The following is a 14,391-nucleotide window of genomic DNA, read 5'->3' as shown; positions in this document are numbered from 1 at the left end:
TTTGTTGTTTTGTTTTTAGTCAACAGAAGTTGTCCAGCAAATAGTATTTCAGAAGTTTAAACTCACAGGGATAAAGGCAAAAAGATGCAAGCACAACGAATTCATGTCCAAAAAGAGACACTTCACAGTTTAGCTGGCAACCACATAGACAATGTTGACATCACCTTTTCTTCCTTACAGATAGTAATTTTGAGGGTCTTCTTGTATGTATGAGCAAGTGAACCCAAATTCTAACAGATTAATTGAGACGTAGACTGGATAGTTCAAATCCAAATATCTGGCACATTTTCTGGTTGCCAACTCATAAAGCTTCAGACAGCTATTATACAGAGAGACAATAGTAGTTCCCAATTTTAGCCTAGAAATCCACAAACATTTATTTTTGTTTTAATTAAAAGCAAATAAGATTCCTAAATAGCAAGCCTCATGTATCAAATGGCTAATGTTATCTCATTCTGCAGTTTTAGCCAGCTCTCCCCAGTGGTCTGCCAAATAAATACCATTCTTTGTTTCATCCAGATTGATCTTCAAATCAGTCTGCCCTCCACCCAGCTTCTATCTTCTGAAGACACTAAATGTATCATTCCAGCACATTAGTGTAATTGCCTATAATAGAGATGTGCAGTTAGAGGTAATTTACATGCACATATGCCTAACAGTGCCCTCACATACTCATTGAGCATAAGGGATGGCAGGTAGAACCTTGTGAATGAGTTAGATGAACACTTTCTCATTATTATTTTCTATATATTTCTTAAAAGAGAGAAAAAAAGGAAAAAAAAGAAGGAACAAAAGGACAAAAGTGACGTCAACAGCATATCCATGTGCTTCTGTGAGGTACCTCATTATCACAATCACTCAGTAAGAGGAGAAGCTTTGCAGATAGAACGGCATTATCATAAACATAGCTAGAAGATCCTCAGTGGACAATCCCCCCTAGTACAGACCCTATACTTCACAGAAGTCTAAAATGTAAGAGCAACCTGAAGACTTCAATAATCACAAAATTTAGCATTTTAGGATTCCATGTTATTCCACGTTATGTTTAGTTAATAATTCCACTTTCTCAATACCCTATACTGCTTTTATATTTTCAACCTGTACATTAATTCCTCTTCCCACTTTGCCATGTAATTTACTTTGGCTTCAGCATACATGATAACATGGTGTTTTTGAGGCAAAACAGAAAGTTACTTAACGAGTTAAAATCCCTGAATCTGATTTTAAACTTGACCAGATTTTACTTTCAATGCCATACAGAGCATCTACTCCATTGAGTCATGAGGCTGAAAATAAACCAAACCTAACATTTAAATTATGATTTTACACAGCTGAGATGTCTCTTTCATACCTCATTGAGTAATTTGCAATGTAAAACTTCTGCCATAGAAGATCCTTATTCAGTGATTTTTATACAGATCTTGCTATTTAAGGAGAAGAAGCAGAAAAAGAAAAAGAAAAAAGAGCCTACCTTAGAGGAGGCGTAAGTCAGACTGTTTCTTCTGAGGACCCAGTCTGGAGTGTCAGATGCTTTTCACGTCCACCTTCTGAAAGTGTAATGTTTTCTTACATGTCCAGCATGATGTTAAAATTTCCCTTGCATTTCATTTTTAAACCAGCAGGACTCTTATGGCTAGATCTCCTCTCCCTCACACCTCAGAATATTACTTAATGCGGAGGCATGGGTGGGGAGGAAATCTTTGCAAAACATCCTTCACAGAATTTCATCCAGCCTGTAATTCTGGCGGATGCTGGTGGGTACTACTGGAGACTTTGCATTGCCTTTTGAGCACCATGCCAGGCAGAGCCCTCCTTACTCACTATTTTCACAAGAAACTCTTTTTTTTTTTTTTTTTATATATTGTCCATGCATATGAGACTCCATGGGAGGCTTCAGACTCAGCGTTGATAACTTTGGTGCCAATACACTTCCATCCTAGGCATATTTCTTCTCCCAGTTCCTACAGGGGACTCTCAAAGGAAACACTTTGGGTGAGAGAGTTGTGGCAGGACTGTAGACCCTGACTTATAATCATAGGGAGACGCAGATTCATATACAGATCTAGTGGACGCATTGCAGAACAATAGATTACATTTTATGGCACAGATTTCATTTCATAAACTGAAATGCTTGTATAAGTAATCATCGACTTTTAATCTGTATTAGTGGTATAAAAGGATCGGACAGAGGCAAGCAAATTTACACACACTTAAACAAGAAGCTTCCTCGGGGACTTCCCTCTTCCCTTTGTTCTCCAGCGACAGGTACATTTTCTCTCCCTTTCTCTTGTAACTTCATCTTTATTGATTTTATAATAAACCACATGTTTCAATGATCAGCAATTTTTCAGATACAATGATAATACTTTGCTTTTATAGAATAATATTTTGCACTCCTGGCTTCTTCCATCCAAGTATTTCAAGCACTTTGCAAGCTTCACTTACTTAATGCAGATCAATTACAGGCAGCACCTCTTTTAATAACTCTGCTTTTCCTTCAAGGGAATTGCGTTTGGCAAACTTGAATCATGGCTCAGTGTTAACATAAACACACAAATAATACAATGCAAACACAAATGACTTCCCCGTTTACAAAAGACAGCATGGCACATGGTATTAACCACTAATCCCAGCTTCTTTAGATTACTTTTCGTTTGGATTCCCCAGAAATGAAAATGTGCTCTGATTTTCCTTCCGTTATTTGTTGGGCTGGAGGAGTTGTCACTAGGAAGCCTGACACTATGCTCACCTCTTCCCATGTCAGCTGCCATTGAGGCCCTGGCAAACTAGGTGGCTGAAGGATACCTCAGTCTCTTCTTCCCCATGCTTGGGGTTTCTGGATAAGGGAGAACCACCACTGTTCTGCACATTATAAAACTTTTAGCAAGAGGCTAATGAAATGCAAAGCTTTCTATAAGACCAGCACTAGCCTTCCTATCAAATCATCTGAAATATTTATTTGCCCTCTTGAATAATTGATAGGGGCATCAGCTCTCCCGGTCAATTGATTTATTAAGGGACTGTTTGGAATTAAACAGCTTAAAGATATTAGATTTAGCAGCGACCTTGCTTGTTAGCATATTCATTTACCTACGGGAGCTCCCATTAGATATTGTTAATACATGACGTTCCCAGTCACGGCCTGGATCTCCTCAAATTGCATTAACACTGGGCTGTTTAGCCACAGAATAACAGGTTTGATTGAGTGCTTGGGCTTGGTGTAATTAGATTTTCCTAGAAAAGGGGGGACTATTTTAATGCTGTGTGCGTTAAACTAGATATGTCATCAGCATTACTGTAATTGGCAAACAGGAGCTTTGGAGACCTAGCTGTGTGCGAATGTTTGTGTTTATGACTTGTCCTGCCATTGTCATAGATGGCATATAATAGCCCTGCTCACTTACATATGCATGACGCTGATAGAAAGTAGCTGGCCTCTTTAATAAGCATCTCTTTTGAAATTAGGGGAATATTCTATACTGAATAATGGGATCAATTTATTGTTAGTTAAAACTGCCAATTATTTCTCTCACTGAAAAGGTCATGAGACTGGTTAATCAATGATGAAAATGTAGTGTGTTTGTGCGGATGCTCGTTCTATAGATCTGTTAGATATATAGTAAGACGACTGCTCTGCAAGGTGTGGTGGATCTTTCACTTGCCAACTCTGTGAAAACTTGGAGAACACCTTTACAGCCTGCTCACTGCAGTTTTACACCACTTCCACCAGGGCACATCTCCACTCATTTCAATTATTCCAGCATGAAATAGAGCAACATAGCAGTGAATCAGGCACTTCATTTTGAATTACATGCACCTTGCTATAATTAAAGGTGCATGCAGGTAATCAAATGCTTGCTACCCATGTCTAACTGCAGGCTTCCTTGGGGTCAAATTATATTCCTTCAAATGCACATGCATGAAATTGCCGTTGGCTTCAAAGGGCTCTGTATGCCAAAGCTCTGTAATAAATGCACCTGCAATTCTGTGATGTGTTCTGGACACTGTGTTAGTGGGGGCACATGGAAGCACTGGACAGAGTTCAGGGAAGAGCAACAAAGAGATCATAGGGCACAGGGCAATTGTTATAGAACTGGGGGCATTTGCTCTGACTTAAAAAGGCAAAAACAGAAGCATGGTTAGAAGATGTACTCATCTGGTCTGCAAAGTTCAGAGAGTACTCAGCATGGTCAATGGAAGCATTGTTTCCATTACCAGTTTGATTATAAAGATTTAGGATGGCTCATGAAAACACAGTTGTTCACAGTCAATTCAGGCAGCTAACAACGAGCCTGTGTTTCAACAAGTTTGGAAACTACTGATGCAGTTACTAAGAACAGCAAACGTACGTATTTATGTGAACACACATATGTATATGAGAATGGTTTGTTAGGTAGAACTTAAAATTGAAGTTACTACAGAAGAGAATAAAGTTTTAAGTAATAAACATTCTGTGGTCAGAAGCCTGGACATAAGCTTGTCCCCTCAATACAGGAATTTGTCACTAAACAAACAGCAAAAGGAAAAGAAAATTCTTTTGCCCTCCTCTCCCACAAACAGTAGTAGGAAAAGTCCTAAAGGACATACCCAATGTCACCAAGAAGATGAATCCACTGAAAAAAAGTCTGCAGTATCATTATCAAGTTTTCCATATTTTTTTTCTCTTTAATGAACAGATTTGTTCTGCCAGTTCCTCAACAAGTGAGGAATCCAGCCTTCCCTTACCCTTTTTTTTTTTCCCTTCCATTGGGACAGAAGTACTGGAAATGTTGTGGGGGATTTTTTTTTTTAAAAGCCAGATTATTTCACGTGCCAAAGTACCATTCTTGGGAAAAAAAAAAGATTTCCAAGAAGGGTTCTGTGTTCAGCCAAAGCAGTAAACAAAAAACAAAACAAAACAAAAAGAACAACAAAAGTCATTTATTCCTGAATAAAAGGAATTTAAGTTAGAGGAAAAGACTTGAAGCAATAAACTGGCAGGTGACTGGCAGAGACAGCTGCCTGAATATTTGAAACTGGCCTGAGTTTTATAAAGTGTATTTATTTTATTTGTGCTCAAACATGCACTTATTAGTAACACGATCCTGCTGCTAAACGCCAGGTCAGGACAAGGGTGTTTTAGAGCCAGGGCTTCAGAGCTGAACTCCACACGTGGTTGCTCTCCTTTCTGTCCCATGCTGGCAAACCAAGACTGGGGAAAGATGCCTCTCAGTTACACAAACAAAATGATGAAACCGCATGGATTTTCTCGACAAGACAGGCACGAAACTGAAATAGAATGACCCACCTCCAGATTTCTACTTGGGCCCAGAGATGTCATTATGCTCATTTACATTTGCAGGACTTGTGCAAACTTTTTTTCTTGTGACGCTGCACTTTCTGGCTCCAACTGACCCTGAAGCTTCTCAGCCCACATATTCCCTTTAATAGGCAAGTTTCATGGCTTACAGGCACACTGGCCGTCAGCGTACAGCTAACATTCATCAGAGGTTGTGATGCAAATTTCTAGCTGAAACAAGATGTAACTTTTTTTTTAACGCATTTCTGGCAAATATTTAGAGTACAAACTTCTGGATTTTTAAAGCAGTACTGTCAAAAAAAAGTCAAAAATCCCTCCTGTTTCAGTGCTGGTAATCCCAGGAGGACCAGAAAGGGAGTCTAATCTTAAATGCAAAGTGAAACTGGCAACCTGATTCCCCCCGTTACTGAAAGGAAAACAAACCAAAATTGCTTTTGCAAGCAATAAATAACCAAGCAGGTTTTTTTTGTTTGTTTGCATGCAACTAATAATCTAGCAGATTTTTTTTTAAATGGACCCAGTTTCTGTTACTTCAAAAAATATATATTAACAGGTAAAATATTTTCCAGAATCTCAAGTTATCTGCAGAATAGCCTTAAGAAGGCATCAGGTGTCCCCGTGCCACTGATCAGGCAAACACAATCACTCTGCACCCAAAAAGCCACCTTCACTCACGAAGCACAGCCGTGCACAAGTAGTCCCACACTAATAATCAAACAGTCCCATGCCAGCAATCAATTCAGTTCAGTGGTAAAGAATTTCTTGCTGTAAATAAAAAGTAGAATAAACTAGAACTAATGATTTATCCCATGTTTTCTGTGAATTGCTATTCCACTAGGCATGACATTGAACCAGAGAAAAAAAAAGACTAGATGTTGAATATAAACAGAGTAGGGTTTGCATTCCTGGGCTGATGTTTTATTTAAAAAAGCAATTTTGGTTGCCATTCCTTTTTTTTTGTTGTTGTTGTTAGAAAGAAAATGAATATTTTCCAAGTACTGCTTTTTCCATTGGTTCATCTCAGCTGCAAGAAACTACTTAAAATAACCATGAGCTTTCTTTCTTTTCCAATGTCTGCAAGAAAAGCATGTATTCAAGTAACAGCAACAGCAAACACTGCCCAATCCTTAATCACTGCTTACTGATTTGGGTCCGTTTCATTAGCAGGCAGCCCTTTTCCAGAAAGCCATTTTCTTGGCAGGGAGCACAGACTGTTTGCAGGGACGCAGGGCCGTGTCCCCCCACCACGCTGCATCCTCCGGGGCGGGCCAGCCCAGGAAGGCAGTGGGAGCTTTAGTGCCAGAGTTTGGTCTGACAATCCACATCTCTGGATAAGTGTGAATGAGTGTTAGATAGGAAGTAGGAGGCTGGATACAAAGGACCCAACAGGGCATAAAAACAATACATATTGCACACTGAGAGACTCCTCTCACATGCGAAACAAGAATTGAAGGGGGGAGAGAGAGAATTTCACTCTTTGCATTGAGAGATTTTCTTGGTACTTGGTTTGTTTACAATTGTTTAAGTGTCAGCATAAAAATAATGGATTTGGGGAGAAAGACCTGTTAAAAACCTTCCTTGTTTTAGAACAGTTTTTCACTCCCTCCCTTCCCTAGTCACTATTTGTCACAGTCAACTACTGAAATCCTCTATTAATCGCTAAATCCAGATAATAGCAGAGGTGGGTTGGCTGACCTGTGAAATTAGGTCTGCATGTAAAAAGGAATTGAGCTGTGCGAGCTTTGGAAATAACTCTGTCGGTATTTACATTAGCATTTGAACATCAAAGATCTCCCCTGGGCTCCTCTAGGTGCCTCTAATCCAAGTACCAATCAAGCAACTCAGCTTTTCCATCCATCCCAGCTGGGAGACCCTCGGAGATATCATCCTGGCCAACCAAGAGGCAGGCAAGGAGCTCCTCGCTGGTTGCCAGTCCCCAGGTTTTTGTGAGAGCAGAACCCCCCTCCCAAAAAAAAAATTGCTAGCTCCAAGAGAAGAAGGGAAAATCAGCGTTTTTGTTTCACAGGAGAAACAGCCCGTCCACCTTGTGGGCAAGCATGTGCACAAATTGTAATTACCATCTTAAAAAGAAGCCTTCAAATTCACCAGGCTCAGCAGACTCTGGGAAAAGCAGAAATTAAAAGGAGGACTAAAAATGATTTTCTTCTGTTATTACTAGTAATATTGTTATTTTTTCTAAGAAGCATTCAACCTAAGAACCCTGAAGGGTACTGCATCAAAAGCTACAAGCTCAGTTGTTTATGTGAGCACAAATGCTGCCATTGCAGCTGCGCCTGCAGTCACTGCTGTCACTTAGAAGTCCCATAGAAACCTTTCCATGTGGTTGCTCACCTTCCCATTCTACAGATGGGTAAAATAAAGGCTCTAGCAACACCAGCTACCACTTCTAGCTCAACCCTGTATTCTACAGGGAATAACATTGAGTGTGCAGGACTCCTCTGGAATTCTGGTAATTTGGATGTATTTGCTCTCACCCGTCCCAAACTAAGACATCTATTCTAATTGACTATAGCTTAAAATTTACCTAGAATTGTTTTCCAAAGCAGTAGAAAGGCTGTATTACCACCCTATTAGCTCCAACCTCTCTGGGTGTGTGAGGGGGGTGAGAACAGAGGGGGGTGGAATCGTTTACTATCATTTGCTAATAGTGTAGGTGAACTGCACAGCATCAAGTGTGCTTCCTCCCGAGGCCCATTCCCAGACATATTAGCTGCTTAGCTCAAGAAACCCAAGGTGAAGGTTGGTCTAACACCTTCTTTAGGATATTTCAAAGAAAATAAAAAAGTGGAAAATAATCTAGAAAAAATCCACAACAGCCACATAAAAAAGTTGTCATGGATTTACCGGCATATTGAAAGTCATCATGATGTAAGGTATCGAAAGAAATCTCTCACCTTTAGACTGCCACACCACCTCTTATTTTTAATGGACCTTTACTGAATTTATGCAGAGAGAAAGAAGTAGAAAAGAGATCACCTTTAAGGCTTTTCCTTTCTTTTCTTGCCTTTTTCTTTCCTTTTTTTTTAAATGACAATAGAATTTTTTTTCCTAAAGTTGTATTAGGGATTCACTTAAGCAGAAATGAACTGTAATATGCAAATAGTTCTAATTGGACTGCTAATAGAGCGTGTCTCTGTTGTTTTTTTGTAGGGAGTTTTATGCCTATGTAATCAGTGCAGACAGCCGTTAAGTAAATGAAGAGGCAACTAACAATGTCAGAAAAGAGACCGGGCGGTTCCAGCTGACACTACCCTAATCTTCCAGGACCCATTAAATGGCAGTTTCAACGCATTACCTACCATAACATCCTTGAATATCACTGATTTTATTTGCAGTATCAAACATTCCATTTCATGCCCCATTAACAGTAGGAGCCTGGGCTTTTTGACGCAGCTAAACATTTTACTAACTACCTGGACTAAGTAACCAATTAACTTTTGGAGACAATACGGCCAATTAAGCGCGAAAAGGTAAGGCTGTCATCCCCCACTAAAATTGAATTTCCTTTTCCTGATGGCACTTATTGTCAGTGTTCAATTGTTAATGGAGATTTGGTCCCTATTAAAAGGATGAAGCCGAAGGATAATGGGAAAGTTCAGAGGACTTGGTTCCTAAAGAGTAGGTCAGAAAATGTCCCAGTTGGCCACTAATTCTGTCATCTTTTCTTCATGCCAGCTCTCTTACTGGAATAGTATTGGCAATATAACTCTAATCTGACCTACCGTGATAACACATTGTGCAATATGGCAGCTTCAGAGACATGGGCACGCACACGGGTAGTTAGGGATCTTGCATGGGAAAGAGTCAAAATACAAACAAAAATATAACTGCTGGATTTTTACAGTCAAAATACCATTTTTCTCACATGCTGAGCTGTTTAGCATGGTGCTGAGCCCTTGAGAGAGCACTTAAGCCAAGGGAGCAGGCACTGTTGTGGTGTTTACTTGAGCCTCGCTGGCTGCTAGACAAACCACATTGGATGCACGTTTGTGTAAGCTCTAGACGTTCATCATCATAATTTACATTGATTTTTTAAATCATTGCCATCCGGTTGAAGCCTTCTGCTCTGTCTTGGGGTCACCAATACGTGAAGAAGATTACAGCCTATATGCTGTAATAAACATTAATAAACATTTTTTTCCTAGGTAGTAGTATTTCCATAGATACTGCATAAAGAGAAAGTTTTAAGAGTAGACACCTATGTTTATATACAGAGGATTTTTATTTTATAGATCTACTCTGAGTAAAAACATACCATCCCCTACCACAGAAAGAAGTTCATGCTGAAAAACATCTCAAACAAACCATTGGGCATCAAGCTCAACATGTCAACATAGGCATATTTCATAAGGTCTTTCAACAAAGCACAACACTTTGTTAGAATAACTTTTCAACATGATTTTAGGGATTCTTTTTTCAGAAATGAGTCAAAGGAAGGGGCATAAAGGTACAGGTCGGTATGCAGACACAGGAAATCGCAAAAGTGCGGAGGAGTCTTTTATGCAAGAATTTGATAACCAGAAGTGCATGGAAAACATCAGGAAGAGGCTGCAAAGTTTGCTGTGGCTCTACCCTAAAGGTGTTGTTGGTTATGGGTCAGACAAGTACATGTGCTTGGCTCGTTGTCAGACAGGTGTGTGCAGATAATCTCCCATCCCAAGGAAAGCATCCTCTTAGCTAAAAACAGCACGCATCCTTCAAGGGCACCTAGTGTTTGAAAGGATGCCAGGCCAAGCATGGCTGAGGTGCAATATTCAAGGATTATGTTCTTACAACACTACATAACGTGGAGTCGCTTTATCTGCAGCAATGGTATGTGTTGAAGTGTACCATAATGAAAATACAAGTGTATTATAGCCCTCAAGAGGAGGCCATGAAACATCACATTTTTGAGACTGAATAAGTCCCAGAGCTGGTTTTGTGGCTTTCCAAACTTTGTGAATATCTCCATTATGTCATCGAAAGCTAAAACCCACATTAAGACACAAACCTTCCCTGACATAGCATATTTAAAGCTTAGCCCAGCCACAACACAGAATTAGAATATTATAGAATTTAGAATTATAACATTTAGAATATTATAAGTCTAATCTCTTAAATATATAAAATAACCAGGCAAGAAATCAAGTGAACTGATTTCTGTCTGTTCTAATAGACAAAATATAACTTTAGCTTTTCTCTGTGATGCTTTACACCATTAAGTAATTACTTGTGGGCAGAACCCTCGCCTCCATATTACTACTTGCGGTTAAGTGATTTCATTGTTTCACCAAACAACTCTTCCCATTAAGTCTGGTGTCTTCAGGCTTTTGCGAGACCCTGGTTCACATTGTCTCTATGGAGGTCTCATTATCCAGAGTGACTTACTACCCCAGTTTGGAACAGGGTATTACCAGGTTACCCTATGAAGAAAGTGTTTAAAGTTATTGAAATGTTCTTGCAGTCAGAGAAGTGACTAAGAGCAGCTTCCATCTCCCTCTTGACTGTAATATATCTTCAAGATTTTTTCCAGTTAAGTTTCTATTGCAACAAAGTTGAAAAAAAGAAAGTTTTTCCTACCTTGCACATCACCGACTACTGAAATTCCACAGCAATTGGAATTCCAAAGTTGGAAGGGACCCATAAGGATCATTGAGTCTGGTTCCTGGCATCAAGTCCATCTCCTGTCTTCTGTTGGAGAACACACAGAAACGTCAAGAGATTGCTTTCTCTTTTCTCCCTGACTGAATCAGATGTATTGTATTAAAACCTTAGCCTATAAGTTGATTGAATTTTTATCATGTTTCAAATATACATTCCCCAACCCTTTTCTGTTTTAAACGTATGGGTTTGGTTTTACTTTATTTTTTTGTTTGTTTGTTTTGTTTTTTTTTTTCCCCCGAGTAAATATATTTGACTTTTTGTCATTTCCAAAAATATAAAATTTGCAGCCTTGTCATCAAAGTGATTAATTCTAACTTGAAGAAAAAAAGGCTTCATGAAACTATTTAGTTTAATATCAAGTTGTAATGAGAAAAAAATGTAAAAAAGCTTTTTAAATGAACTATTTAGAAGTATTTAAAAGCCTCCTTCTCCACACCCTTGAAGATATATGGAGTTAAGTTAACAGCAGTTCATAGTTGAATCTTGCTCAACAGGAATTTTCCATTATTGTCAACAAAAAGTCCCTAATACTCATGGGTTCTAGCAAAAATCATAGTTATGAAAAACACATGGCCTTAATAACAAACTAAATCTCAAAAAAAACTAAAATGCAGTTGTGTAAGTGAGGACAGGACTCAGCTGGGCATCAAGTCTAGAAGCAGCTGTTGCAGTGACTAGGGCTGTCCAGCCCTTACAGTCCTCGAACATGAAGGGCAGAAGACCAAATAGAAAGATACTATGGTCTTCATCTCCACCATTCTTCTCCATCCAGTAGCACCAGAACTATCTCTCAAGTAAGCATAGTTCAGACTCATCCAACAACAGTTATAAACCTCCTCTTGATATTATGTTGGTATATGCATCTCAATGGAGAGCACCAAGCCTCTTCCTTCCCCTGCTGAGTTGCCCTATTGAAAGTAATGCTATAGCTAAGGCTACAGTGCTGTTCAGAGAGCCTAGTCCCACAGCCACATTCTCCTTCTACAAGAGCTGCTTATTTTCAGTCTCCTAGCTAAACAAGTTACTCTAACACAAACCTTTTAAGAGAATCCTCATCCAGCTTTGGCTTCTCTATCCCAGCAACTTTTCCATCTTCCTTTCACCATAAGCCCTATTGCTTTGCTTCCAGCTCCCTAGCTAATAACACTATCAGAACAAAAGAAAGAATTCAGCTAGCACCTTCAGCACTCAATATATCTCATCTAGTGTAACCAGAAATACAAGCCACCTGTGAGCTGAGGCTCCCACATTACACAAACCTGCCAGGTTGATGTAGTTTGTGCTAATTAGTAAAATACTTAAGCTTTCACTTCTCTATTGCAAGGCTGTATCTTGTTATGTACGAAGTGGGGGGAAGAGAATGATTTCACACAGAAACCTCTCTCTTTGTTCTAGGTTTTTGGCAGGAGGTGTTCAGGGCCTCTGGAGGGCCTGGTTCCCTGAGCCAGAAAATCAGAGTCCTGTGGACAGTGCTGCTTTCTTCATCAGGATGCTTTATAAATCCTAAGTTCTTTCCAAAGCTTCATTAATAGAGAAACCAACTCTGTCCTTGAAAGACTGTTTTGTGGAAGAGTAAGGGCATCTTTTATTCACTCTGTGTTTCTCTATAGGCTCCTAAAGATGCTCAGTGCTTCACAAAGAAGTTTATTCTATGAAAAAGGTTAAGAAAATGTGTAAAGCTTAGATATTGCTGCCTCTATAGATCTATCCTAAATGCCTTGCTTTTGTCTTTGGTTATTGTATAATGGGTATCACAAGTGTGAAATTCCATATCAATTGCAGAAGTACCATGTAATGTGCTAGTAATTTCTTGAAGAGTTATTCTGCTTTATACAGCAAAGGATCCCCATTCCTCCCATTCACCAGAAGTGGGATTCTGACCCTACACAGAGACCAGCACAGGCAGCTCTTCATAGCCACGCAGGTTCATATTTGCAGGATCAGAGCTTTTCTTGCTTTCATTTGTGTTCCCTCCTTCTGCCTCCCTCCTCCCATCTCTACTTCTCCTCTGTGCCGTGCTCTTCTTCAGACCAAGAAATTCTTACCACTCTGCACAGCCACAGAACTTGAAATCCCACCAGCGTTGTAATTTTTTCCAGTTGAGAGCTCTGGGTACAAAATAGACCTCCTTATTTGCAACCAATGGGTAGCTCATTGCCTGACCAGGAAATGTCAGGGTGTAGGGTTGCAGGGGTAATTACTGGGAGGCTGGAGCAGGCCAGGGCCATAAATCCTCTGCTGTCTGCTTGAGGAGTTGTGCACTGAAGCTGTCTGGGTGTATGCTGTTTGCCAGGTTAACAGCATGTTCATCTTGGTGGGGACCATATCTCAGGTCTTCGACACTCATGAATGGAGAAATGCTAGGGAAATTGGAGCTGGGACTCAATAAACACCACTGGTTTGGGATCCTGTTGAGAAGTTCCCCGGTACTAGCTATCCAAAATCACTCATCACTTCCAAACGTCTGATTGGTCTGGATTTCCTCTTACCATTTTTGATATGAGTAATTAGTTGAATGATATTCTATGTGTTTTGCAGACTTATACCACTCCCATATCTTGCAGAAACAAATGTTTTACCTCATCTAGTTTTGAATTACTTTCCATTTTTGTCTTTCCTTAGAAACAAAGGACTGCGTTTCAACCAGAGCCTGTTACATATGTGGTTCCTTTTAATCCATTGACACAATTCCACTTTTGACAGCCATAATCCAAATGAAGGAGGAGAAAACACACAAGGAATTTGCCACCTCTTAAAGTAATTTCATTCCTCAACTTAAAGTCGTTACTAACCCCTGCAACACTTAATTAATTGAAATGACTTTAGCTGTGGGAATCTGTGGTGAAGAGGTCTCTAATAGTTACATGCAATTCGACCTGGAATTCAGTTAGAGCTAAAAGATACTTGAACAACATTTTTCAAGGAATGAAAAATAAAGATCCTGTTGAATTTAATCAGCATTTTTTTTTCCCCTTTGTCCTGCCTCTTGTTTTCCCTCAGGGATTTTGCTGGACATAATTCCTTGCCCACTGATGTACACCACGTACCTGCCTAAGCACAACTTTAGCTGCAGAAGAGAGATGAAATAACAGATACAAGACTGGAGGCTTTGTTATTCAAACTCTGGAAAAGTCAGTGTCATTAAAAAGTCTAATTCCAAACCACTCTAAAATGTCCCTTCGCTGATGAGAATGACTCATATAATAGATAACAGTTATAAAGATGGTAGCTCTTTGTAGGAGACACTCCCTGCTCATTCATATTTATGATAACAAATTGTGATATCCCAGCCTGATTAATAAAGTTTGTGCAGCACTATATCTCTCAGGAAGGATTCCACGAGATTTAACTGACCAAAGTCTTCAGCAGATAAACGGGAATTGTTTTGTTCATGGCAGAGACCTGGCTGATTCAGACATAGCTCTTGC

General features: G+C 39.5%; 1 long non-coding RNA gene across 2 annotated transcripts in view; it reads right to left on the bottom strand.

The window, feature by feature from the left end:
* LOC136786301 (uncharacterized) overlaps positions 1 to 12,164 on the bottom strand; it is a 31,955-nt gene extending 19,791 nt beyond the window's left edge. Inside the window, exons 1-2 of one of the 2 annotated variants that reach the window (XR_001207365.3) lie at positions 12,001 to 12,164; positions 10,880 to 10,990 (exon numbers count right to left, since the gene is read on the bottom strand). This is a non-coding gene — a long non-coding RNA (uncharacterized lncRNA). The remainder of the gene's footprint in view (positions 1 to 10,879; positions 10,991 to 12,000) is intronic. The other variant, XR_001207363.3, reaches the window with a different exon arrangement.
* Between the last annotated feature and the right edge of the window lie 2,227 nt (positions 12,165 to 14,391).

This window comes from Anser cygnoides, chromosome 11, assembly GCF_040182565.1.
Source record: "Anser cygnoides isolate HZ-2024a breed goose chromosome 11, Taihu_goose_T2T_genome, whole genome shotgun sequence".
NCBI classification, from domain to species: domain Eukaryota; kingdom Metazoa; phylum Chordata; class Aves; order Anseriformes; family Anatidae; genus Anser; species Anser cygnoides.
This window is presented reverse-complemented; position numbering and strand designations above follow the sequence as displayed.